This window comes from Lactuca serriola, chromosome 2 (assembly GCF_051521515.1).
Source record: "Lactuca serriola cultivar US96UC23 chromosome 2, Lser_US96UC23_V15, whole genome shotgun sequence".
NCBI lineage: Eukaryota > Viridiplantae > Streptophyta > Magnoliopsida > Asterales > Asteraceae > Lactuca > Lactuca serriola.
This window is the reverse complement of record NC_136409.1, coordinates 41198660-41225245: the sequence shown is the minus strand read 5'-3', so window position 1 is coordinate 41225245 and position 26586 is coordinate 41198660. Positions and strand designations below refer to the sequence as shown.

General features: G+C 37.7%; 1 pseudogene; it reads right to left on the bottom strand.

The window, feature by feature from the left end:
* Positions 1-313: 313 nt before the first annotated feature.
* On the bottom strand, positions 314-25995 carry LOC145089182 (putative serine/threonine protein kinase IREH1; annotated as a pseudogene).
* Positions 25996-26586: the final 591 nt, after the last annotated feature.

Below are 26586 nucleotides of genomic sequence, written 5' to 3'. Positions count from 1 at the left end.
GTGGTAATGTGTCGAACACTTGTAACCCTAAATATAAGAAAATTTAGCGATATATCTAGGGTTTAGCATCGCAAATCAAAGTCATGGTGATTGCGTCAAAGCCTACAACCTATGACAGCACCAAGAGAATAGCTCATCATCTAACCATCAGAAAGATCCAAGGAAAAGTAGTTGTCTCAAAGGCTGAGTCTCCCAAATCCGGAACAAACAAGCGCATGTTTAATGGGAAGAATCCCAGACAATGATATTAGAAAAGGCAAGAAGTTGCAACCAATTAGCAGCCATGACAGCAGTACCCACGCAACCAAAATCTTCATGGTGCAATCAATGCAACCGTCATCACCCAGGTGACTGTTTTGTTTGCACGAAGTGCAAGAAGAAGGGGCATATTGCCAGTTACTGCAGGAGCACAACACCTACAACAGTCAATCAAAAAACAAATACTGAAACAAGCCACGGTGAAGGAGGAAAGTTTTATGAGTGTTGAAAGGTTGGACATATCAAGAGAGAATGTCCAAAGTTAAGGAGTCAAGGAGGCATAGGATGTGGCAGGGCATTCGTGATCGGAAGCAGAGAAGCTATCCAGGACCCTTCGGTCGTATCTGGTACGTTTCTCATAGTAAATTGATATGCTACCGTACTCTTCGACTCCAGAGCAGATAAAGGTTTTATAACTCTGACATTTAGAAAATTATTAACTCATGAGTCTAGCAAATTAAAAGAAATCTATGAAGTAGAAATCGCTAATGGTCAAACCGAGAGAACACATGAAATCCTAGAAACCTGTCTGTTAACTCTTAATAACTACCTTTTTCACGTCAACCTCATGCCAATGCCTATCGGTAGTTTTGATTTCATAATTGGCATGGATTGGTTATCTTCACACCACCGAAATTCTATGTTATGAGAAAGCCATAAGACTACCCTTACCAAATGGCGAAGCCCTGATTATCTGGTACGTTTCTCATAGAAAATTGATATGCTACCATACTCTTCGACTCCAGAGCAGATAAAGGTTTTATAACTCCGACATTTAGAAAATTATTAAGTCATGAGTCTAGCAAATTAAAAGAAATCTATGAAGTAGAAATCGCTAATGGTCAAACCGAGAGAACACATGAAATCCTAGAAACCTGTCTGTTAACTCTTAATAACTACCTTTTTCACGTCAACCTCATGCCAATGCCTATCGGTAGTTTTGATTTCATAATTGGCATGGATTGGTTATCTTCACACCACCGAAATTCTATGTTATGAGAAAGCCATAAGACTACCCTTACCAAACGGCGAAGCCCTGATTATCTATGGTGATAAATATGGGAAGAACCTGAAAGTCATCTCTTGGACAAAGACCCAGAAATATCTACATAACAAATGTAGCACATTCTTAGCTCACATTGTAGATAAGAAGATAAATACAAAAAGAAATCAAGGGCATACCTCAAGTATGTGATTTACCTGACGTGTGTCCTGATGATCTACGTGGAATACCTCCAGTCCAACAAGTCGAGTTTTGAATCGACTTAATTCCAGGAGCAGCACCAGTAGTGAAATCTCCTTATCGGTTGGCTCCATTCGAAATGCAAGAATGATCTAGCCAACTACAAGAACTTCTTGACAAATGCTTTATTAGGCCAAGTTCCTCACGTTGGGGAGCACGAATCATGTTTGTCAAGAAGAAGGACGGATCCTTTTGAATGTGTATTGATTATTTGGAGCTAAACAAGCTAACAATCAATAATCGTTATCCGCTTCCATGAATTGATGATCTATTCGATCAACTGTAAGGATCCAACTACTACTCATAGATAGATCTTAGATCAGGATACCATCAACTTAGAGTACAAGAAGACGACATTCCAAAAACAATATTTAGAACTCGTTATGGGCATTATGAGTTCTTAGTTATGTCTTTTGGATTGACCAATGCCCCAACAGTGTTTATGGATCTCGTGAACCGTGTTTGCAAACCATACTTGGATAAATTTGTGATAGTATTTATCGATGATATATTGATATATTCACAAACCAAGGAAGAACATGGTCAACACTTGCAAACAATCTTGGAACTACTCAGAAAAGAAAAGTTGTACGGCAAATTCTCCAAATGTGAGTTTTTGATTAGAGAAGTAAAATTTTTAGGTCATGTAGTTATCAACGAAGGATTTCATGTTGACCCATCGAAAGTTGAAGCAATCAGGATTGGGAAGCACTAAAGACGCTAACAGAAGTGTGTCAATTCCTATGACTTGCTGGCTATTACCATAGATTCATAGAGAATTTCTCCAAAAATAGCCAAGCCGCTTACAACACTAACCCAGAAGGATATGAAGTTCAACTGGGAAGACAAACAAGAAGCTGCTTTTCAAAAACTGAAGCAAATGGTTTGTAGTACACCAATCCTATCCCTTCCAGGGGGGACAGAAGATTTCATCATATACTGTGACACATCAAATCAAGGATTGGGATGTGTGTTGATGCAAAGAGGAAATGTTATCCCCTACGCATCATGACAACTTAAGGTGCATGAGAATAATTAGACTACCCATGATCATGAATTGGGAGCTATAGTTTTTGCACTAAAAACCTGGAGACATTACTTATACGGTACTATGTGTACTTTATTTACCAACCACAAGAGTCTCCAGCACATCTTCGACCAAAAAGACCTTAATATGAGACAACGAAGATGGGTCAAATTGTTGAATGATTACGAATGTGAGATTCGTTATCATCCCGATAAGGAAAACGTGGTAGCAGATGCCTTGAGCCGGAAATAATATATTAAACCCCATCGAGTATGAGCATTAAACATAACTATCCATTCTAACTTTGCCTCGCAAATTAAAGAAGCTCAACTTGAGGCTCTGAAAGAAGAAAACATTAAGAATGAAGCTTTGCGAGGAATAGAAAAGCAACTTATAAAAAAAGATGACGGAACACGACACTTTATGAACCGACTTTGAACGCCTAAGTTCGGTGGAGTTAGGGACTTGGTCTTAGAAGATGACCATAAGTCCAGATATTTCGTGCATCCAGGCTCTAACAAAATGTACTTAGATTTAAAAGTACATTATTGGTGGCCAAACATGAAGTCTGGAATTGCTACTTATGTGTGTTGGATTAGTGTCTAAGTCCATAACTATAATTGGTATATACTTGACCCGACTTGGCATGCTCCATTTGGGTTGCATGGCATCATACATTTGGATAGACTAAAATGAAAAAATTACACTTAAGGTTTATTAATATATTATAAGTTCTAATATATTAATAAGATTATTTAAATATTATTGATCAAGAATTAATCTAGCATTAATTAAGTGATCAAAAGAAGACTAATTAAATATATGGGTTGATTGTGTAAATCATCCATACTTGTATAGTGGGCTAAGACTCCATGGATTATCAAGTTGGGCTAAACCCCATAGGATGCTCCATGGTGTATTTGAACCCATGGATCCAAGGAAATGGAAAGCCATGACAATTAGGATTTACCCTAATTGTGACACTATAGAAAGATCATATTCTTGGGAAAAAATCGGCCACTATGATTGATAGAAAGGGCTAGCCGATTTTTCATTAAGTGTGGATTTCTCTCTAATCTATTCCATGTGCATTTGGTGTTGTGTGAACCATTTGAGGGGTCATACTTGAGGCACTAGGCACTCAAGCTTCATGAAGACATTCTACATTAAAGAGGTATGTAATTCTAACTTGATATATTCATATGAATCATTGTTATTATACTGGTTAGGATGAATACCCTGGAAAGTTCATATTTTCATGTATAATAGAGAAAACATAAATCCAAGGTATTTAGGGTTGCATGTACACTTAGGAGTGTTAGAATGCTCAAAACCCAACAGTGGTATCAGAGACTAGGCTTGTTTTCTTGTTATACTTGCAAAATTGGCTGAAAAATCCAATTTTTGTGCTGTCTGCTCAGCAGACTCACCAAATCCATGGAGGGAATCGACGAGTCCAAGGCAAAATGCATCGAACTTGCCGAGTTGGTTCATGCACTCGACGAGTTGGACCCCCAGACATCATACATTCGACTGTTTTGGCTGGAATTGGACTAGGAACATTATTGTAAGTTGTTTTTGAGCATATAAACTTGTTTTTGATGTGGTAATGTTCATGCTAATCCAATTTCAAAGTTAATTGAAATAGATTCATGTTTTTTGTTAGTTTAAAAGTTATTCTAATTACATGAAAAAGTTTTATGTGAATTATCTTTGTTCATATGAGTTACTTAGATTAATAGAAAAAGATAATTGATTTTTTGTCTTTAATCCATTTTAATCTAAGAGTTGATTCTAAAATATGTTTGCGTTACTTGTCCTCAAGTTACATGAAAGGTCACATTTAAGTTTCTTAAAAACTCATAAAATTTTGCAAAGGTTACAAAATGAAGAGTCTTGTCCTCATTAAATGGTTTTATGACTCCATAACTTGTCCTCAAGTTATGGAGGTTCAAGAGTCACTTCATTAAATAATAAAAATGTGTAACCTTAATTAGTTCCATAAGTTACAAAAGAAGATGAGTTACATTCTTTAATACTTTGAAGTCTTCCATAACTTGTCCTCAAGTTATGGAACTTGAAGAGTTTTTAATTAAAAACTACTTTAAACACATAAGTTATGGAGTTGACAAGTTTTTGAATAGTTTCAAAACTTGCCCTCAAGTTTTTGAATTTGAAAAGTTTTCTTTCATGAATACTTTAATTCCAAATTAAGCCCGTAGGATTTTAAAAGTTAAAATTCAACCCTTATACTTTATAATGTTATAAGTTAATAATATATATATATATATATATATATATATATATATATATATATATATATATATATATATAAGAGCAAGTCAGTCTTACCGTTAGTAGGCCTCATTCACGAAGTCGGTCTATAAGGGGGGTATAAGGTTACTGCCTATAAAATGGCAGTTTAATGGGTGTACACTCTCACCCACCGCTTACTTGACTGGTGGAGGGTCGTTAGCTGAACGGGTAGAATAAGCACTATAACTCTCCCTTCATTAAAAGTATTAATGATAAATACTAAGTAACTAAACCTTTTATAAATACCCAATATTAGTTACTTAGGAAAATGTGAATAAGGTGCTAATCCAGGAAATTACACTTTGCACTTTGTTTAACTCGGTTAGTGGAGCGTGTGTGGTTAACCAACACACTAACTCGTATTTAACAAGGTAGGCAAAGGGTAACTTAATGTTTATCATAGTATCGATGGAGCCTGTGTGGTTAACCGGCACATCGATTGAGGGGTAAACACTTAAGAGTACTAAGTAATTTTCATGGTTACTTCACACCTTGTTTTGTGATCCTTGGCATCCCAGTCACAAAACCTGAAGGGCACACTTGAGATTGAAACATGCAATTGATGGTTCAATGAATCTCAAAGATCTAGGAGTTTCAAATCCAATTAAAACCTAATAAATTATTTCCTTTTTCATGGTGGAAATTGGTGAATCATCATTTACCTACCTTCAAATATTCAATAGCTTGGATTACGACATTCCTCTTCCAAGTTATAAAATAGTTTGTTGGGTCCTAGCCTTAATATTTCATATTGCGTGTTATATTAAGGACTTTAGATCAACTATCTTGAATATGTCCAAAAAGATGTCTAGTTTAGACATCAATGATCTTCCCAAATCTCTGGGAACTTCACTTCCTCTACCTCCTCCAATTATTCTCCCTAACCTACAAGTTCAAGGTCACACAATCCCTATTGGCAAGGCCAGGTCTAGGTGTGATCACATCTTGGAGATGAAGTTACATATTGACAAGCCGGGAGAGTTTGGTGTCAAAGTCTTGAGAAATATAGTGGTTCAGTCACTTTATAAGTCACATAGTGAGTTCCTTTGGGAATCCTACGAAATAGATGTAACAACACGAAGTTCGTACATCAATTGTAACCCTTTTCGTAACCCTTTTGTATTAATCCATTCGCCGTTTTCTTTTCGTTTCCGTTTACGTCATTTAATTAAGTCTTTAATTTGAAATTATTAATATGACTTAATGGGTGTCCCAATGCCTTTAGAACTTATTTTATCACCCCATTCTAGTAATCGGAATATTTTTTTAGAATCGACCATATCGGGTTACGGCAACTTAATCGGGTGCGACCAAAAGCCACGTCTAACGTCGGTATCGGGTAGAATTCCACCATGTCCAAATCTTAGACACTATTTAAAGATGATTAAGATTCCATTTGAAGCTTTTTCCCTCTCTCACTACTCTCACTCTAACCTCTCTCCTCAATCCATATTTAAGGTCCAAAATAATTGATTTAAGGCTCCAAATCCTTGAGGTAACTTCCCTAACTTGTTATTCAACCTCCTTAGCCTTCAAATCCGAATTTAAAATTTGATTTTGGACCTCAAACATGAGTTTATGGCCAAGGAGAATGCTTGCTCCGTAAACACCTAATAAGAGGGTTTTTATGCCTTTAAACCCCTCCAAACCAATTTTGGGACTTAGATACGACTATATGGGTTACCATTCTGGACTTGGAACACCTTAAACATGATTTTTGAGGAGTAAACATGAGTTTATTGCCCAAGAACATGCTTGGGCCATAAACTCATCATTCATGGGTAGTAAACTCAAAAACAAGTGTTTAAAAGCCATGTAAACACACCATTAGGCTTGGCATAAATCCTAGAACCAACCAAAATCAATTTAGGGGCCTTAAACATGATGAAATCCTTTCATTTGGGTGTTTACGACCATAACTCCCCAAGAATAAGTTCCAGGGCCATAAACTCATTATCATAAGTCAAATGGTACCCTAAACTCATTCTAAGGCTTGTAAAAATTGTTTGAATCACATGTGATTGTCCTAGCATCATCAAATAAATTAAGGAATGAGTATGGGGGATTTTACGGCCGTAAAATCCATGTTTACTGCCATAAACTCCAATAAATGGTCCTTAAGTGAGTTTAATCCATTCCAAGGCCCTAGATTTAATCCTAGCTAATTTTCCCAAGTGTCATCTTGTCGTTTAGCACCATAAAACCATCAACCATGAGTTCACGGCCGTGAAATCATGCGGTTAAAGTGGTTAGGGCCGAAAACTCCATAAGGAGTTTACTCTTGAAGAGTAAACTCATTTCCCAAGTCCCACACATTCGTAGATGTCACCTGGGTCACTCCAAACACTTGATTTGAAGTGTTTTCGCTCATTGGAGTGTATTATCATATCTAATTAGTGGTTTAAAATATAATTAGATACATTTGGATATTATTTCATATTACATAGGAACCTCGCGTGTTAACAAGCCCCAAACCAACGTTTAGCATCCAATCAGTCGCGTTTTCTCGTCTGGTGAGTTCATACCCCTACCCTTTTTCAATGTTTTTCACTGTTTTCAGGGGGAGAATACAAGCAAACTACAAGAGATACTTGTACTTAAAACTTTTTTTTACATGTGTGTGTTTCATAATTCATATGCTTTTAACACTAATAGTCATAACAGATAACCGTTTGAACATGCAGAACACGTAAACATATTATTTGTGAAACATGTTATAAAATGTTGTATTTTATATTTTCACAAATAGTTTTTCACATTTTATCAATTAAAAGCATGACATTTGAACCTTTAACATAAAGTTTAGTACACTGTTTTGTCCTTGGTAACACTCCACAGAGATACGCGAGTGGGGGATTATTGTATTAATACTAGTAAATTTGTTAATCCTATATAATTGGAGACATGTCCTCGGTGAACACTCCACAGAGATACGCGAGTGGAGGACCGCATCTATAACCAGAATCTCTTAGATAAGGAGGGTGACTTGAGTGTATAGATCTATACGGGGCTGACTACCCCGCACCTGGCTGCTAGCTACAACCGAACCGAAATGGTTCAAGGGTGACGAAAGTCATAAGATGATGTGGACTACTTATTGCCATATCTAGTCTATTGTATGGTTATGGAACTCGCAATTAGGATAACAGAGATTTACTTAATAGTAATAATGAATAAAGTAATTAATTTACTTTGTAAATATTAGTTTTATATATGTGTTAAAACTAATACATCTTTCACAGTTGATAACTAACATTTAGGAAAATATGGGATTTTCTTGGGGAACATTTATACATAACCAGAATAGTGTAACAAACCAGATAACTAAACTTTACATTTCACAAGGGTAAACATGTTTTCAGTGTACATCTTTACATTACATTTTGGGATTCAATAACCAACTTTTAAGAAAATATGGGATTTTCTTGGTGTGTAACATTTTCAGAAACGGAAAGGAACTTGTACATTTTTCACAAAACAAAACCGCTTATGAACTCACCAGCATTATGCTGATTTTTAAACTGCTTGTATTCTCAGGTCTGCATTAGATAGGTACCCGATGATTCCTTTTGGCAAAGACAGAGTGCGCAGAAGGCTCGTCTCACTTTTGTTTATATATACTATGTATCACACTTGTACAACTTTACTTTTGAAACAAATGTAAACTTTTATATGTGTAATGTAATGGTTGTTTACTTTACTTACTATGTGCATTGGATTTGATACTCAATGTGGAGTCAACCCCGGAAATGTTTCGGCCTTCGGTTTTCGGGGTGTGACAAATTGATATCAGAGCCCTTGTTTATAGTGAATAAATTATGCCAAACTTTACATGGTATAAGACTATAAACATTAAGGGGCTTAAGTGCTCTGAACAAAAAGTATCCTTCAAAATATAAGTATTTTAAAAAGTATACAAGTATACCGAACCGTCGAGATCCGTAACTACAAGTAGATCAAAACAAAAGTAAATGGGTGTTGTGTACTGCGGTTAAACCTGGGCAGTTATGTAGTCGTGTCTAGGATCAATATAGCCTGGCCAACTATATTCATTCGAGACACGGCCAACATGTGCTTGGGAGTGACTGTGGTATACGGCATGCCTAAAACTTACCCTAATACCACAAACATCGAGCCAGTGTCGTAGCGAATCATGAAATACTATGAGAGTATTTCTCGAGCCAATCCCTTGTAGAAATCTCCGTTTACGCGTTATTCCTTGATCATTCCTTTAGCGACAATTTACCTGCTTCGATAACTCTTTCCCGCTTTATCGCTTATTCAGAATATATATATATATATATATATATATATATATATATATATATATATATATATATATATATACCTGTCATATCTCTTAATTCAATTCAGAGGACTTACCATCCTCTCTCTTTCTTGATCTTATTAGATCAAGATGCCTCCAAGAAAGAGACGCAGCTCAAATACCAACAACCCTCCGCCACCACCTCCTCCTCAAATAGACCTTGTAACGCTTCAGGCAGCTGTTACTGTCACAGTGACAGCCGCCATGTCACAAATGAACCCCAGTGGTTCAGGAAGTGGTCCCCAGCCTTAAAATCAGGAAAATAGCCAGGGACACCGGAAAGAGGGTTCCTATAAAGACTTCATGAATGCAAAACCTACCTTCATTAATAAAGCTCTGACTTGGTGGAATGGCCGAGTCAAATCCATCTTTGAAATCTGTGCCTGTTCAGAATCCGATAAAGTAAAATTTCAGCCTGTACCTTCATTGATAAAGCTCTGACTTGGTGGAATGGCCAAGTCAAATCCTTGACCCTACCTGTAGCCAATGCCATGGGTTGGGAAGCCATGAAAGAACTCATGTTAGTTGAGTACTACCCTCGGGGTGAAATGCAGAAATTAGAGCACGAGCTCTGGAACCTGAAGATGAAAGGTTCCGATATTGCTGCATACTCTTCTAGATTCGATGATCTTGCACTCCTCTACCCGGGAATGGTTACCCCGGAAAGTAAGAAGATAGAGAGGTTCATTTGGGGGCTGACCCAGCCAACCAAGGGAAATGTCTTAGCTGCATGGCCGGATACGTATGTCAGTGCCCAGAGTTTAGCCCAGACCCTAATTGACCACAGTGATGATGTCGAGGAAACCACCGCCACCCCTAAATCGACCAAGAGGAGTAGTGAGAAAAGGAAGTTCTGGAAGAAGAAGAAGGGTCAATCTTCCTAGGGATCCTCAATGAAACAGCAGACTGTAGCGGTCCATGGTGCTACTATCCCCGTTGTTGCTGCTTCTGTTGTGGGATCTACAACTCAAACTCCTACTAGAAGATATGCTGGTAACTTTCCCCTGTGTGAAAAGTGCAAATACCACCACAACCCCGGCCCCTGCCGTGAGCTATCATGTACCAATTGTGGTAAAAAGGGACACACGATCCGATTCTACAAGGCACCAGCCCAATCTGCAAATAAATCTTCAGGAGCAGGTGTTGGTCAAACCTCCTATAATTGTGGAGAGGTCGGGCACTTCAAAAGGAACTTCCCCAATAAGACGACAGCTGATAACACTGGGATAGTCCTAGCCATGGGACGGGAGGAGGCAGTCGCCGATCCAACTATTGTTTCTGGTACGTTCCTTCTCGACAACTTTTATGCTAGTATTCTTTTCGATTCGGGTGATGAAGAAGCTTTGTTAGTCATACGTTCAAACATAATGTAAAACCTAATCCCCAACCATTAACCGGAACGTTTACCGTCAAGATGGCTAACGGTGAGAAGCAGAGCGCTAGAGATGTATTCATAGGTTGTACCCTTACCCTGAATGACCATTCATTTTCCATCGATCTTATGCCAGTTTCTATAAAGAGCTTTGATGTCATTATTGGCATGGATTGGATGAGTCCCAATCATGCTGATATTCTCTGTTTCGAAAAATCCATCCGTCTCAACCTTCCTGCGGGTCAGACTATCATAATCTATTGTGATAAACTCAGCTCCAACCTCCGCATCATTTCCTGCATCAAAGCTCAAAAACTCCTGCGTAAGGAGTGTCAAACATTCCTAACCCATGTAATCAATGAGAATCAGGAAGTTAGAGACCTCGCGAGCATCCCCGAAGTCTGTAACTTTCCCGATGTGTTTCCCGAAGAGCTTCCAGGAATCCCTCTCGAACGTCAGGTCGAGTTCCGCATTGACCTAATTCCTGGAGCCACCCCCGTAGCGAAATCTTCATAACGCTTAGCTCCAACAGAAATGCAGGAGTTATCCAGTCAACTCAATGAGTTGCTCAGTAAAAGATTCATTACACCGAGTTCCTCGCCCTGGGGAGCTCCGGTATTGTTTGTTAAGAAGAAAGATGGATCCTTTCGAATGTGTATCGACTATCGTGAGCTGAACAAGTTGACCGTCAAAAACCGATATCCCCTTCCGCGAATAGATGACCTCTTTGATCAACTCCAGGGAGCCAGTTACTTCTCCAAGATAGACCTTCGGTCAGGGTACCATCAGCTACGAGATCATGAGAGTGATGTTTCTAAAACAGCTTTCTGGACTCGGTATAGACACTACGAGTTTGTAGTGATGCCCTTCGGTCTAACCAACACACCGGCAGTGTTCATGGACCTGATGAACCGGGTGTGTCGTCCTTATCTGGACAAGTTCATCATTGTGTTTATTGATGACATACTTGTCTACTCCAGAAGCGAAGAAGATCACAAACAGCACTTGAGGCTAGTGTTGGAAACCCTTAGATCCGAGAAGTTATACGTGAAATTTTCCAAGTGTGAATTCTCGATTCGGAAGGTAACTTTCCTCGGTCACATGGTAAGCGAAGAGGGTATTCACGTGAATCCATCCAAGATAAAAGCGATAGAGAATTGTTCGGCACCGCAGACACCCACAGAAATTCATCAATTCCTGGGTCTCGCCGGCTATTATCGGAGATTCATCCAAAACTTTTTCAAAATCGCCAAACCCTTAACCACTATGACACAGAAAGGTGTACCCTTTTGTTGGGGTGAAAAGAAATAAAACACATTTCAAACATTAAAGCGAGCCTTGTGTAGCGCGCCGGTCCTGTCCTTGCCCGAAGGAACAGAGGACTTCGTTGTTTTCTGCGATGCGTCTAATGAAGGCTTAGGTTGTGTCCTTATGCAAAGAGGAAAGGTGATTATATATGCCTCAAGATAGCTGAAAGCACACAAGGTAAAATATACCACACACGACTTGGAGTTAGGAGTTGTAGTCTTTGCACTGAAGATTTGGAGACATTATCTCTACGGAACTAAGTGTACGATCTTCACAGACCATAAGAGCCTGCAACACATCTTTGATCAGAAAGACTTGAACATGAGGCAACGGCGATGGGTAGAACTACTCAGCGATTATGAGTGTGAAATTTACCATCCCGGCAAGGCCAATGTGGTAGCAGATGCCCTTAGCCGAAAGGAGAGTTCAAGCCGAAAGGTGAAGACCCTGACGATGACTATCCATTCCCACTTATCCATGCAAATCCGAGAAGCCCAGTTAGAAGCCCTCAAACCCGAGAATGTGTCAATCGAAGCCTTGAGAGGAATGGATAAGAAACTTGAGATCAGAGGTGACGAAGTCTATTGTTTCATGGACCGAATCTGGATTCCAAAATCCGGAGGATTCAGGGAAATTGTCATGGAGGAAGCACACAAGACCAGATACTCTGTTCACCCAGGTTCGGACAAGATGTACTTAGACCTCAAGAGACAGTACTGGTGGCCCAACATGAAAGCTAAGATCGCTACATTTGTGGGCAAGTGCTTGACTTGCGCCAAGATGAAAGTTGAGTACCAGAAACCCTCGGGTCTGCTCCAGCAGCCCGAGATACCCGAATGGAAATGGGAGATGATTACCATGGATTTCATCACCAAGTTATCCAAGTGTCCGAGTGGGTACGACACCATTTGTGTAATTGTCGATCGTTTGACAAAGTCCGCTCACTTCATTCCGATCAAAGAATCATTCAAGAGGGAAAGACTCGCGCGAATTTACATCCAAGAGGTAGTCTGACTGCACGGTGTACCTGCATCCATTATCTCTGATCGAGATAGCAGGTTTACCTCCAGATTTTGGCAGTCTCTCCAGAAGGCTCTTGGAACCAAATTAGACATCAGCATGGCTTATCATCCTCATACCGATAGACAGAGTGAGAGAACTATCCAGACCTTGGAGGACATGCTTAGAGCATGTTTTATCGATTTCGGAAAGTCGTGGGACACACATCTGCCTTTGATCGAGTTCTCGTACAACAACAGTTACCACACCAGTATCAAGGCTGCTCCATTTGAGGCCCTCTACGGTCGCAAGTGCAGATCCCCTCTGTGTTGGGCCGAGGTAGGGGACACTCAGCTAGCCAAGAGTCGAGTCCTCGACAATGCTCTCATTGGTCCTGGAATCATCCGTGAAACCACCGAGAAGATCATCCAAATCCGGGAACGATTGAAAGCTTCACGAGATCGCTAAAACAGTTACGCAGATAATCGTCGGAAACCTCTGGAATTCCAGGTTGGAGACCGTGTCCTGTTCAAGGTCTCGCCCTGGAAAGGCATGGTACGCTTCAGAAAGCGTGGGAAACTTAATATGAGGTACATTGGACCCTTCGAGATCATCGCCAGGATCGGTCCGGTAGCCTATAACCTTCGTTTACCTCATGAGCTCAGCAACATCAATCCTTTCTTCCATGTTTCAAATCTCAAGAAGTGCTTATCCGATGAAACCCTAGTGATTCCCTTAGACGAGATCGAGATCAATGAAAACCTGAACTTCGTGGAGGAGCCGATCGAAATCCTGGATCGAGAGATCAAACGTACGAAGCAAAGCCGCATCCCGATAGTGAAGGTTCGCTGGAATGCCAAGCGGGGACCGGAATTCACTTGGGAGCGTGAGGACTTAATGAAACAGAAGTATCCACATCTCTTTCCAGATCCATGATTTGTATCTTAATTTTGAATTTCGAGACGAAATTCCGTCTAACGGGGGGATAATGTAACAACCCGAAGTTCGTACATCAATTGTAACCCTTTTCATAACCCTTTTGTATTAATCCTTTCACCGTTTTCTTTTCGTTTCTGTTTACGTCATTCAATTAAGTCATTAATTTGAAATTATTAATATGACTTAATGGGTGTCCCAATGCCTTTAGAACTTATTTTATCACCCCATTCTAGTAATCGGAATATTTTTTTAGAATCGACCATATCGGGTTACAACAACTTAATCGGGTGCGACCAAAAGCCACGTCTAACGTCGGTATCGGGTAGAATTCCACCGTGTCCAAATCTTAGACACTATTTAAAGATGATTAAGCTTCCATTTGAATCTTTTTCCCTCTCTCACTACTCTCTTTCTAACCTCTCTCCTCAATCCATATTCAACGTCCAATATTATTGATTTAAGGCTCCAAATCCTTGAGGTAACTTCCCTAACTTGTTATTCAACCTCCTTAGCCTTCAAATCCGAATTTAAACTTTGATTTTGGACCTCAAACATGAGTTTACGGCCAAGGAGCATGATTGGTCCGTAAACACCTAATAAGAGGGTTTTTATGCCTTTAAACCCCTCCAAACCAATTTTGGGACTTAGATACGACTATATGGGTTACCATTTTGGACTTGGAACACCTTAAACATGATTTTTGAGGAGTAAGCATGATTTTATTGCCCAAGAACATGCCTGGGCCATAAACTCATCATTCATGCGTAGTAAACTCAAAAACAAGTGTTTAAAAGCCATGTAAACACACCATTAGCCTTGGAATAAATCCTAGAACCAACCAAAATCAATTTAGGGGCCTTAAACATGATGAAATCCTTTCATTTGGGTATTTACGACCATAAATCCCCAAGAATAAGTTCCAGGTCCGTAAACTCATTATCATAAGTCAAATGGTACCCTAAACTCATTCTAAGGCTTGTAAAAATTGTTTGAATCACATGTGATTGTCCTAGCATCATCAAATAAATTAAGGAATGATTATGGGGGAGTTTACGAACGTAAACTCCATGTTTACTGCTGTAAACTCCAATAAATGGTCCTTAAGTGAGTTTAATCCATCCAAGGCCCTGTATTTAATCCTAGCTAATTTTCCCAAGTGTTATCTTGTCATTTAGCACCATAAAACCCTCAACCATGAGTTCACGACCATGAACTCATGTGGTTAAAGTGTTTAGGGCCGAAAAATCCATAAGGAGTTTACTGTTGAAGAGTAAACTCATTTCCCAAGTCCCACACATTTGTAGATGTCACCCGGGTCACTCCAAACACTTGATTAGAAGTGTTTTCGCTCATTGGAGTGAATTATCATATCTAATTAGTGGTTTAAAATCTAATTAGATACATTTGGATATTATTTCATATTACATAGGAACCTCGCGTGTTAACAAGCCCCAAACCAACGTTTAGCATCCAAACAGTCGCGTTTTCTCGTCTGGTGAGTTCATACCCCTACCATTTTTCAATGTTTTTCACTGTTTTCAGGGGGAGAATACAAGCAAAGTACAAGAGATACTTGTACTTAAAACTTATTTTACATGTGTGTGTTTCATAATTCATATGCTTTTAACACTAATAGTCATAACAGATAACCGTTTGAATATGCAGAACACGTAAACATATTATTTGTGAAACATGTTATAAAATGTGGTATTTTATATTTTCACAAATAGTTTTTCATATTTTATCAGTTAACAGCATGACATTTGAACCTTTAACATAAAGTTTAGTACACTGTTTTGTCCTTGGTAACACTCAACAGAGATACACGAGTGGGGGATTATTGTATTAATACTAGTAAATTTGTTAATCCTATATAATTGGAGACACGTCCTCGGTGAACACTCCACAAAGATACGCGAGTGGAGGACCGCATCTGTAACCAGAATCTCTTAGATAGGGAGCATGACTTGAGTGTATAGATCTATACGGGGCTGACTACCCCGCACCTGGCTGCTAGCTACAACCGAACCGAAATGGTTCAAGGGTGACGAAAGTCATAAGGTGATGTGGACTACTTATTTCCATATCTAGTCTATTGTATGGTTATGGAACTCGCAATTAGGATAACAGAGATTTACTTAATAGTAATAATGAATAAAGTAATTAATTTACTTTGTAAATATTAGTTTTATATATGTGTTAAAACTAATACATCTTTCACAGTTGATAACTAACATTTAGGAAAATATGGGATTTCCTGGGGAACATTTGTACATAACCAGAAAAGTGTAACAAACCAGATAACTAAACTTTACATTTCACAAGGGTAAACATGTTTTCAGTGTACATCTTTACATTACATTTTGGGATTCAATAACCAACTTTTAAGAAAATATGGGATTTTCTTGGTGTGTAACATTTTCAGAAACGGAAAGGAACTTGTACATTTTTCACAAAACAAAACCGCTTATGAACTCACCAGCGTTATGCTGATTTTCAAACTGCTTGTTTTCTCAGGTCTGCATTAGACAGGTACCCGATGATTCCTTTTGGCAAAGACAGAGTGCGTAGAAGGCTCGTCTCAATTTTGTTTATATATACTATGTATCACACTTGTACAACTTTACTTTTGAAACAAATGTAAACTTTTATATATGTAATGTAATGGTTGTTTACTTTACTTACTATGTGCATTGGATTTGATACTCAACGTGGAGTCAACCCCGGAAATGTTTTCGCCTTCGGTTTTTGGGGTGTGACAATAGACTATGACAAGACCCTTAATGATCTTATCTATTTGCTTGGTGGTGCAGAATCAGCAATGATTTGGAAGGCTAGTAAAGTAAATTTGATTAGAGGATCGACTTCCTAAAACTTTATGGACATTGACAATGGTGACACTGGAAATCCAGAAAAAAAATTCTCTTCCCAATGGAAAGGGATCGGCCATAGTCAACTATGTTGACCAAATGGTAAAGAGAAAGGCTAAGTCTATGATAATCCCATGTACCATTCCCAAATAGTCTATATGTTTCTCTTGCCACAGGAAGGGGCATTGATTGCGAAGCAACCTATTTACCTGAAAGATCATAAGGTTGATCAAGTCAAGAAGATTTACTCTACTTTAGGTAAAGTCCACTATCTAACTCTGTTAAGTTTCTATTCTGATATTCTTTTTACATGATGTGACTGGGTCACATCGTGATGTTTTAAGAATCAAAGAAAAGTGAAGAAACTTAAAGGAAGTAAATGTTGATTCTGATCGCGGAGATGGATTTCGATCGCATGGTTCGGTGATTAGAATTTTGAGTTGTTGCTTAGAAGTTATGATATATTGCTTAGGAATAGATAACAACAAGTTTTCATATGCTTTTACACTGTAAGGATAAGTTTTCCGCAAAGTTTTAAAATAAAAGGAAAATTTTTGTTTTTATTTATTTTAAAATATCCTTACAATGGAATTTGCGAAAAATTGTTGCTTATATGATTCCATTAATAGCAAGAGTGGAAATATGAATTTGATTCTTTCATTTGTGGTAGTGTCTAAATTTACTAATTAAGGAAAGTTTCTCATCACCCAAATTTCAGTTGGACCGAAACTTGGAATCATGCAAGTTGTATAGTATGATGAATGAGAACTTTCAAGTATTGGAAAATTAAGACTAATTACTTGTTCACAAGGATGTGTGAGTCAAGTAAAGGACTAAGGGATCGAATACACATTCTTGTGCACTGATTAAGTCCACCACACAAGATCAATAAGACTATTCGTCATGATTTACTAAAGTTTAGTAAATATGGTTATACTTACAGGCTTAAGTATAATTATGAAGCATTGGAAAAATTTCAGTGTATGGCAGAACGAATGAGAAGAATCAAATTAGGCAGAAGGATAAAAGTTTCTCAAATCTGAAAAGATGGGAGAGTACTTTAGTATCATGTTATATAATCATCTTAATGATTAAGAGACCTTATCACAATTCATCCTCTAAGTGCATTATGATAGCTAAGAAGATGAGCTATGAATTGTTGAAGTGGAAAAATCAAGAAGATGAGTCATACTTCGTTCCAAAAGAAGTCTTAGAGTCGTAATCCAAGACTATAAGTTGAGAGACATATTGTGACAACTATGAATTTCCGGTAAAGTCAAAGTCAACTAAAGTCAACAAGTAAAACCGGTCGACTCAATTAACCCTTGTGTACTAGGGCTTACGTTAGGTAATTACTATACAACTCGCTACACTAATGAGAAATCATCAATCGAAAAGTTCATATATCTAGATTTCCTTAACCTAAAACTATAGTAAGTAACGAACCAAACCGATAAAACAATGTTGCATACTCATCGGGAGTGTGTAAGACCCTTAAACATGGCTTAACGGGGTTTACGGACCATGCGTTGCGAAGCCGGACACTCAAAAAGGTCACAAACGAAACCTCTCCCAATCTCTTTTACTCTATCTCTCTCTATTTAGAATCTCTCCCAAATCTCTCTAAATATGTGAAATCTCTCCCAAATCTCTCTAGGTATGAGAAATCTCTCCAAGTATGTGAAAACTCTCCCAAATCTCTCTAAGTATGTGAAACCTCTCCCAAATCTCTTTAAGTATGAGAAATCTCTCCAAGTATGTGAAATCTCTCTCAAAAGTTCCTTTAACTTTTTATAGTCTTTCGGGTCATCCCGACCCTTAACTGGGTCAAAAACCGCTTAAAACGGGGTAAAAACAGGTCAAATGGCCTTAAGGAACCGAAACCTCCTCTTAAGAAGCAAACCCTCTTAGAGCTGAAGGTCCCCTATGGGGACCGAACCTTGCTGGACTGAAACCACAAGGACCGAACCCGAAGGTCTCATCGGACCGAACCTCCTCTCGGTCTATTTCGCTTCCCGCCTAGGTTCGCTTCTGACAAGCTTGCGTCTGACAGGTTCGCCTTCGGTTCCAGCCTTCTCAGGGCCGAACCCTCGCACCTTCGGTCCCATGCGAGAGGCTTCGCAGACTTCGCCTTTTCTTCCCAGTTTTCGACTAGTTTTGCATTTTAAGCCTGTTTTTGATCATTTTAACGCGGGATTTTCACCCAAAATTATATTTTAACATATAAGACCCCATATTTATTAAATAATCATGTTTTTGGGGATAAATCTTATCCAAGAAGAGTGGGTGAAGTACAAGAGGTGGAGTGTTGACTTTTCTTTGTTTTATGGCACAAGCAACCACCCATACCCACTCCATGACCAACCCATACCCCTCCCCACCATCCCTAGTCATGTCAATGTCCTTTCCCACTCATTTCCCAGCCATACTCACATTCTAAGAGCTGGAAAAACACACCCTCTCTCCTCATTCACACTCATTTCTATCATTTCCATTCAAAGAGCAAACACTTTTCTCTCAACTTCCCTCTTTCAATTCCGATTTTTCCAGGATTTTTCCAAGACTTTTATTCTTCATTGGTAAGCATCATCATCTTTCTTATGATTATTACACTTCATTTTACTCCAATCATAGATTGCTTACATAAATTCCATTATATTAGTGTTAGAATCTCAAATCTACAAGGCAATCTTCTTAGTGTTCTTGAGTTGAACACTCCTTTTCATCAACATCCATCCACTGAAATCACACAAGGTGAGTTCATACCCCTACATTTTCATTTTTTCTTAAGTTTTTTTTTTTTTTTTTTTTTTTTTTTTTTTTGGGGGGGGGGGGGGGGGAATTCAAGTTAAAACACCAAGAACACAACTAAACTTTTTTAACAGCTTTCATCAAGAAAGTTTAACTCCATTCACGGACTTTTTTGGTCAACTTAAACAACTTAGTTTCCAAAAATGTAATAGATAAAAATTGTTCAGGTTTATACCTTTAAAATGACTACTTTTACATCTCCATAAGATTTTTCTATGATTTATGGTGATTTTTACAAAACAGCTTATCATTTCAAGAACAAATCCAGACCACTCTGTGAATATGGCTATTTTCGCACAAGTTAGAGAGCACTAAAAATCATAATAAAATTTATGAAAAAACTACACTCATTTTCCAAACTCTCGGAATTTAAAGATTCTGAATTGTACCTTTAATGATTTTCAATGAATTTTCTAAAAACAGAATAGAAATGGTAATGCTAGCACTACTAGAAAAACAACCTTTTACGACGCTCATTGCGCGTCATAAAAGGCTCAGACGACGCGCAAATGCGCGTCAAGGAAGGCCCCATCATAAAGAGAGACGACGCGCTTTTGCGCGTCGCCTATAGACAACGCGCATTTACGACGCGCAATAACGATGCGCCTTTACGACACGCAATGCGTATCAAGGAAGGCCATGTCATAAAGAAAGACGACACGCATTCGTGTGTCGTAACCTTACGACGCGCGTGTTAATGACACGCAATGCGTATCAAGAAAGCCCCTGTCAAGAAAGGCCATGTCATAAATGAAGATGACACACATTTTTGCGTATCATAATTTTAAATGTTTAAAAAAAATATTATTTATAGATTTACTAATTCTCAAATTAAATAATACATTATAAATCTCATAATACAAAATAAAATACCATAAATAACAAAGATAATTCATTTCACTAATATGTCAAATACAAATAATTATTCCAAAAGTGAATAAATGTTATAAAAAAATGAACTCATTAATATATAATTGCATCATCTAGCTTACTATTTTCCAACAACTCTCTGTGTGTTTACTTTTGCTTGAGTCTCGTTTCCTCCAAAGCTTCTAGCCATGCCAAAATATGATATCTTGAGTCTCGTTTAAAGAACCAAAATCACCTTCAATCACCCAATTAAACTCTAATGTTGGTAGACTGAGAGTTCTAGAATCAAGTTTACATCCATCACCTTCAATCACCCAATTAAACTCTAGATCTTATGTTGTTTGAAAGAAATTGGTGTTTGTAATCTATGAACAAAAAACAGAAAGACCAAGGTTAAAATTTGCTATATAGAAAGCACAACTGGGCATATGAATATATAATACGCAACATAAACATTTTCATGAAAATGATATAGACAAATAAGTAAGAGTGATGATATTGATACCTTAATTACACCATTGGTGAACGAAATTTTAATTGGTTGATAGCAATACTTGACCTCTGAAAACAAATAAACAAAGGATTGCATCATCATTAGCTCAATGGTTTAAGTTACGAAATTACCTTTGAGAACCAGCAGGTGAAAACACTATGTGACCAGCTGCTCTTGTTGTTCATATCTGTTCCTGCCACTTTTATATTTGCAGTACCCTGATAAAGCATGAAAACTAATTTTAAATCCAATATAATCATAAATAAGAAGTAACAAAGTGTAAAGGGGATCCGATTATACAATGTTATTAAGACGTTTTCCCTAACTATATATAACCTAATACTACATTGCTATTAAGGGAAACCTTGTTTAAAGTAACTATGACAGGAATTGCAGTTGTGTCAAATTGTAGAAACTCTTCATCACTAACATCAACTTCTGGTTGTTTGTCAAAAGGAGCAGTTAAAGCAACTATAACAGGAACTGCATACCAAAAAAATTTATATTAACCAAAAAAATACCTGCATTCCAAAATAAAGAACAAGGGAATTCATTAATGGCACATTGTATCGTGTTCCTGCCCTTGCTGCCTCACTTGGTGAAATAAGAAGTTTCTGCTTTAGTTCAGATAGAAAAGAAGTCCCTTGTGGCCTTGTCTGTATAAGTATAACAAAACAAAATTATAAATTAATTAAGAGTCTGAAATGAATAAGAATTGTTAATAGTTTGTTTTAGTTTTAAAGCACCTTTACATACTCGTCCACATCATTTTTCATTCGCTTAGTTTTCAGAGATGCATCAAATTCCGACAGAATGCAAGGTGACCGACTAATCTCAGCTAGCAGATCAATCTGAATAATTAAAATAATAATAATAAAAAATCAATAATGGTCACTGAAAGTTACAATTAATTATACTATGAATAAGAAAAGAAAAAAACAAGGAACCTTTAAGTTGGGAGTTGAAGGGTCAGGTTGTCTCACAGTGAACCACACACAGAGAATGTAGATACTCCAAAGCAAGAACCTGCAGTGCATAATATATCAAAACTCAAACTAATTTAAATTCAACAAACTTCCATTCATTTGTCTGTTTATTATAATTTATGGCATCCTACTTTCAAAAATCTATTCTACCCAATTATATTTATAGCAATATCCCCCACAAAAGAAAAAAATTGGAAGTAATGATACAAATTTGCATTATGGGAGAGGTTTATTATTTAAAGCACTCAAAGGTTGTTAGAATAACATTTTGCATTGTAGGGGGCTTAGTGTTATTTTTATTCTTTCGTAACAACCTATTGACTAAGTTTTTTGGTTAGCAAGTTAGAATAATAGTATATATAGGGTGTTAGGGTTAGGGATTTGGTGAGCAGAAATTGAATTTACTACTTGTTGAACTGTAGACCTATAATTTTACTTTCTTTTAGCCAGTTTATATCATATAATTGCCATTGGATAGATTTTTCAGGGTACGATGTCATGATAAGAAATGAAATGAAAATAAAAACATACCACTTCGGCAATGTATATACGAGCAACATCTTCATCCAAGCAGCCTAGGTTTCTCAATAACGAATATAAATCACCGCCATTTAAGTATTCCATGACAAGGTACAAATTTTCGCGACAAGTAAAAGAATAGAAGAAACGGACCTGTCACAATTTAAGTATTTCATATTTGATTATATTTTCTAAAGAAAGACCAAAAAAATTATATATTATTACCACAAAAGGATTGAGGACTGATATCAAAATATCACGCTCTGCCAATATACTCTCGACCGCATTCTTCTGGATCATGTCAGCTTTCTTAAGAACCTGCCAAAAAAAATCCATAAATATAAATATATAATAAAAAAATGAAGAATGAAAGGGTGAGGTACCTTTATAGCGAAAAGATCTCCTATGGTTCTCTTTTTGGCTAAAAAGACGCGCCCAAATGCTCCACGACTAATCGGTTTTATAACCTCAAAGTCATCAATGGAAGTGCGGTCCTTATTTCCGGAATGTATAGGGCTGGTTCTCAAGCTCCGTACCAGATCATCCTCCAATGGAGCATCTTCATCGATAACCGTGTTTGCGATGTCAACTTTTTCATCATCAACCATCTCACACATCTGCAAATACTTCTCCCTGCTTTTAACAACTAATATTTAACATTTATGATTTATGATTTAACAAACACACACCTCATAAAAAACATGTTTATTATAAAAATGTTATCACCGAATAAGCTTCTCTATGCGTGCTCCAAATGTCTCGACGGTTAGGGCATCAAACTTTCTCCGGTTGATCACGACTCTTAAGTCATCAAGACACGTCAGCAGATACGACAAAGATCGGTCATCATCAGAGGCGGACCCAAGAATTTTCTAAAGAGGGGGAAAATAATTTTTTTATAACATTTTATGGGGGAAAATATTTTTGTAAAGTCAAAACATATAATTTTGAAGGGTTAAAATATAATATTTTTTTAAAAAAATTACTTTTTAATTATTTTTTTTGTTGTGGGGGCAGCTGCCCTCACTGCCCCCACTGTAGGACTGGCACTGGTCATCATCCAATGGCGTATTGCCAGCACATCGAGAAATATCAGCAAGCTCATTCATCTACAAATATTTCAAAATCAGTACCTATATCTCATAACAAATAAGAACCTATTACCTACCTGTGGCAGGTCATCATGTTCAGAATAGGCACCCTTCCCTACCAATAACAAGTCTATCTGACTGGTTTTTGATGTCATCAATGGCGACCTAGGAGTCATGCTGCCAGCAGGTGATGTGGTCATTCCTTGGTCAGATTTAGGACCAAAGCGGGTCCTACATGACATGGAGGGTGAGCTTTAAGTATGGGTTTTTCTTTCTTGGGTTCTAGCATCCCGTGTTGTTCTTGACTGAAGGATTTTCTTGATGATGATGATGATGGTGGTTTTGAGGGTCTTGGAGGAATACGTTTATCTGCTGAATGAAGGGATTGACGGAGTTGAAGAACAAGTTCATCTTCAGCCAATCTGATTTCTTTATGGAACTGTAGGAGCCTTGTACATCTTGTGAGTATGAAGAGCATTCGAGTGTGAAGCTGTTTCAAGATACCCATGGGGAGCTCTTGGTGTCATGGCACACCTCTGAGCCAACACCAGTAAGTCCTCTAGAGTTTCCTGCCATTGCGGTTGACTCTGTGCATTCTTTTCTAGAATGCCAAGTAAATCCCCAGCAAATATATGAAGATCAGCATCCACTTCTTCTTTTGCTTTGTCAAACTTACCCTGTATCATTGACAAAACCTCCTACTCCCGCTCACATAAATTAAATTTAAATCAATCATCTATTTATTTTAATACAAATATACAATACAAGATACATAAATAAATGCATGCCTGCCTCTACGTTATTTAAACCTCGAGGCTTCCAAAGTGGGAAAGGTCGTACGCCTTTCGAGTTTAATTCATGGGATAAACTTTTGATGTCAGTGGGATATCTTTTTCTAGGAGCACTTGTTACCCAGAGTATGGCTTGAAACCGGGGTGATTCAGATTCCTTAGGGTTCTCACAATCATATGATGTCTACAAACACAGAAAAATATAATGTTTCAGTTACACTTACACATAAACAACTAACTAACTAACTAAGATAATGTTAAATTAAGTAACATTATTACCTTCATCTCTGGTGTACAAATCTCTGAGCTCCTCAACCCTCCAGAGTATCCCCTTGACTTCAGACGCCCTATCATCATAATTGATTCAAACAATAATTTATTGAATGATCGTTTTCTAGTAAGTATTAGAAAGCCAGAGTATCAGCATTTCAACAAATGCTCAATAAACTACAAACATATAAAATTATCATATGCTTTAAACCAAGTATCTCTAACAGCTAGAATGTCCACAGCCCATCAGATGTACCAGAAATATTACAAGTTTTGCTGCCCTAACAAATAATACATATTCGCATAAATAATATGAAATAACAAACTTTGTTTCTATTTTCTACTTTTTTTTAAATGATCAGATCAAGCAAAGTTTAATAGTTAATGTATTTCATGCACCTTTTGCCTGGCAAGGGTATCCCAGTTAATATCCCTAAAATATGGATGCTGTTTCACCTACATTTATCAAATTATTCAGCTTCCTGTTCACAATGATTAATGTTGATCAAGAAAAAGAAGAAAGCAGACCTCGGTTGCTCCCCTAGCTCCAAGTCTCTGGTTAGGATCTTCTGTCAGTAATCTGCACAACGATTGAACTCAGAAAAATGTATTTAAATTTTAAAGATGATAATTAAAAAGTTTCTCTTATTGATCAATGAGATCCTGGGCATCAGGGCTCATTTCATCAGGCACTGCAGGCCAGGGTATGTTACGGTTGAGAATGTTGTCAAATATCATCTGAAAAAACAGTGAAGAAAAGGTAAGATTATAGCAACTAACAAAGAAGTGAAAGTAGAACCCCAACCCCACCTGAGGGTGCTCTGCAATGAAAGACGGGAATGCCAACAATCAGCTCAAATAGTATTACACCAACAGACCACCAATCCGCTGATGTACCTGAAAGATATTTGAATAAAACATTTTAATGCATGAGATTTTATAAGCAATTCATGTCATTATTATATCAAGTTAGTTGTGAACAAACCATGTCCATTTCCCAGAAGAATATCGGGTGCCAAATAGTCTGGAGTTGTCCAACAGCAAAGCGGTTTTTGCGTCTTTCTTGCTGAGTCCCAGTGGCAGACAGAGATGGAGATGGAGATGGAGATGAGAGAGATGACTGAGTCCCATTATCACCTAATAGTGATGTGCCACTCACTGTTGGACCAGATAAATTGTTTGTACTGTTAATTAGACCCACCTTTGACAACCCAAAATCTGTTAACTGCTCACAAAACACAAAAAAATTATTACCGAAAAAGATCTTCATTAGAACCCTAACAAGATTGAACAAGTTGAACCCATCAGTTAACTAACCATGAAATCAATAATGGCGATAACAAGTGTGCTGAAGAATAAAACATAAGCAAACAAATCGGGTAAGATAGATTGAAGTTTGAATCAAACATGGATGAAAAACGAGCTCAAATACCTAAAAAAATGAAGAAGATGAATATAAAAATAAATATGTACCGTTTAATTTTCTTATCTTTCTTCAGCCTCATGTTTAAAAACTCTTCCACCTCTTCATCCGCTAACCCTCCTTACGCACGAAACAGGTGACGACGCACTAGAAGTCAACCATCTGATGTAATACCTTCACCATTTTTCCCTTCGGGGATAAAAACCTTAAAATCATTGTTGTTGTGAGCGTAAGTAGTCACAGAGCCCCAATCGCCGACTCTATGAAGGATTTTGTGAGGTCCGATTCCAGGGGTAAAAAGCCCTAGTTATTCGTCAATTTTTTTGATTTTGTGAGAAGGGGCGTTGAAGCGAGGTTTAAGAATTATAAGATGAGGATCGTAAGAACAAGGTTTTAGATGAGATCGCCGGTGAGGGAAGATTAATGGAGATGGAAACTAGGGTTTTTGAGGGAGATAGAAGAGAAGAATAAGAGGTTAGACCTCAAAATGACGTTCTTGAAAAAAAAAGCCCTAGTTTTAGTCCCCATTTCTTAATAGGAACGCGCGTTTGTAAATTATAAAGAGACATTTCTAGACGACACACGTTGAACATAAGCACCCTCCATGTTTTTTTTTTGTTTTGTCAGACACTAATTTTAGGGCACGCAAAAATGCGCATCCTAAATGTTTCAA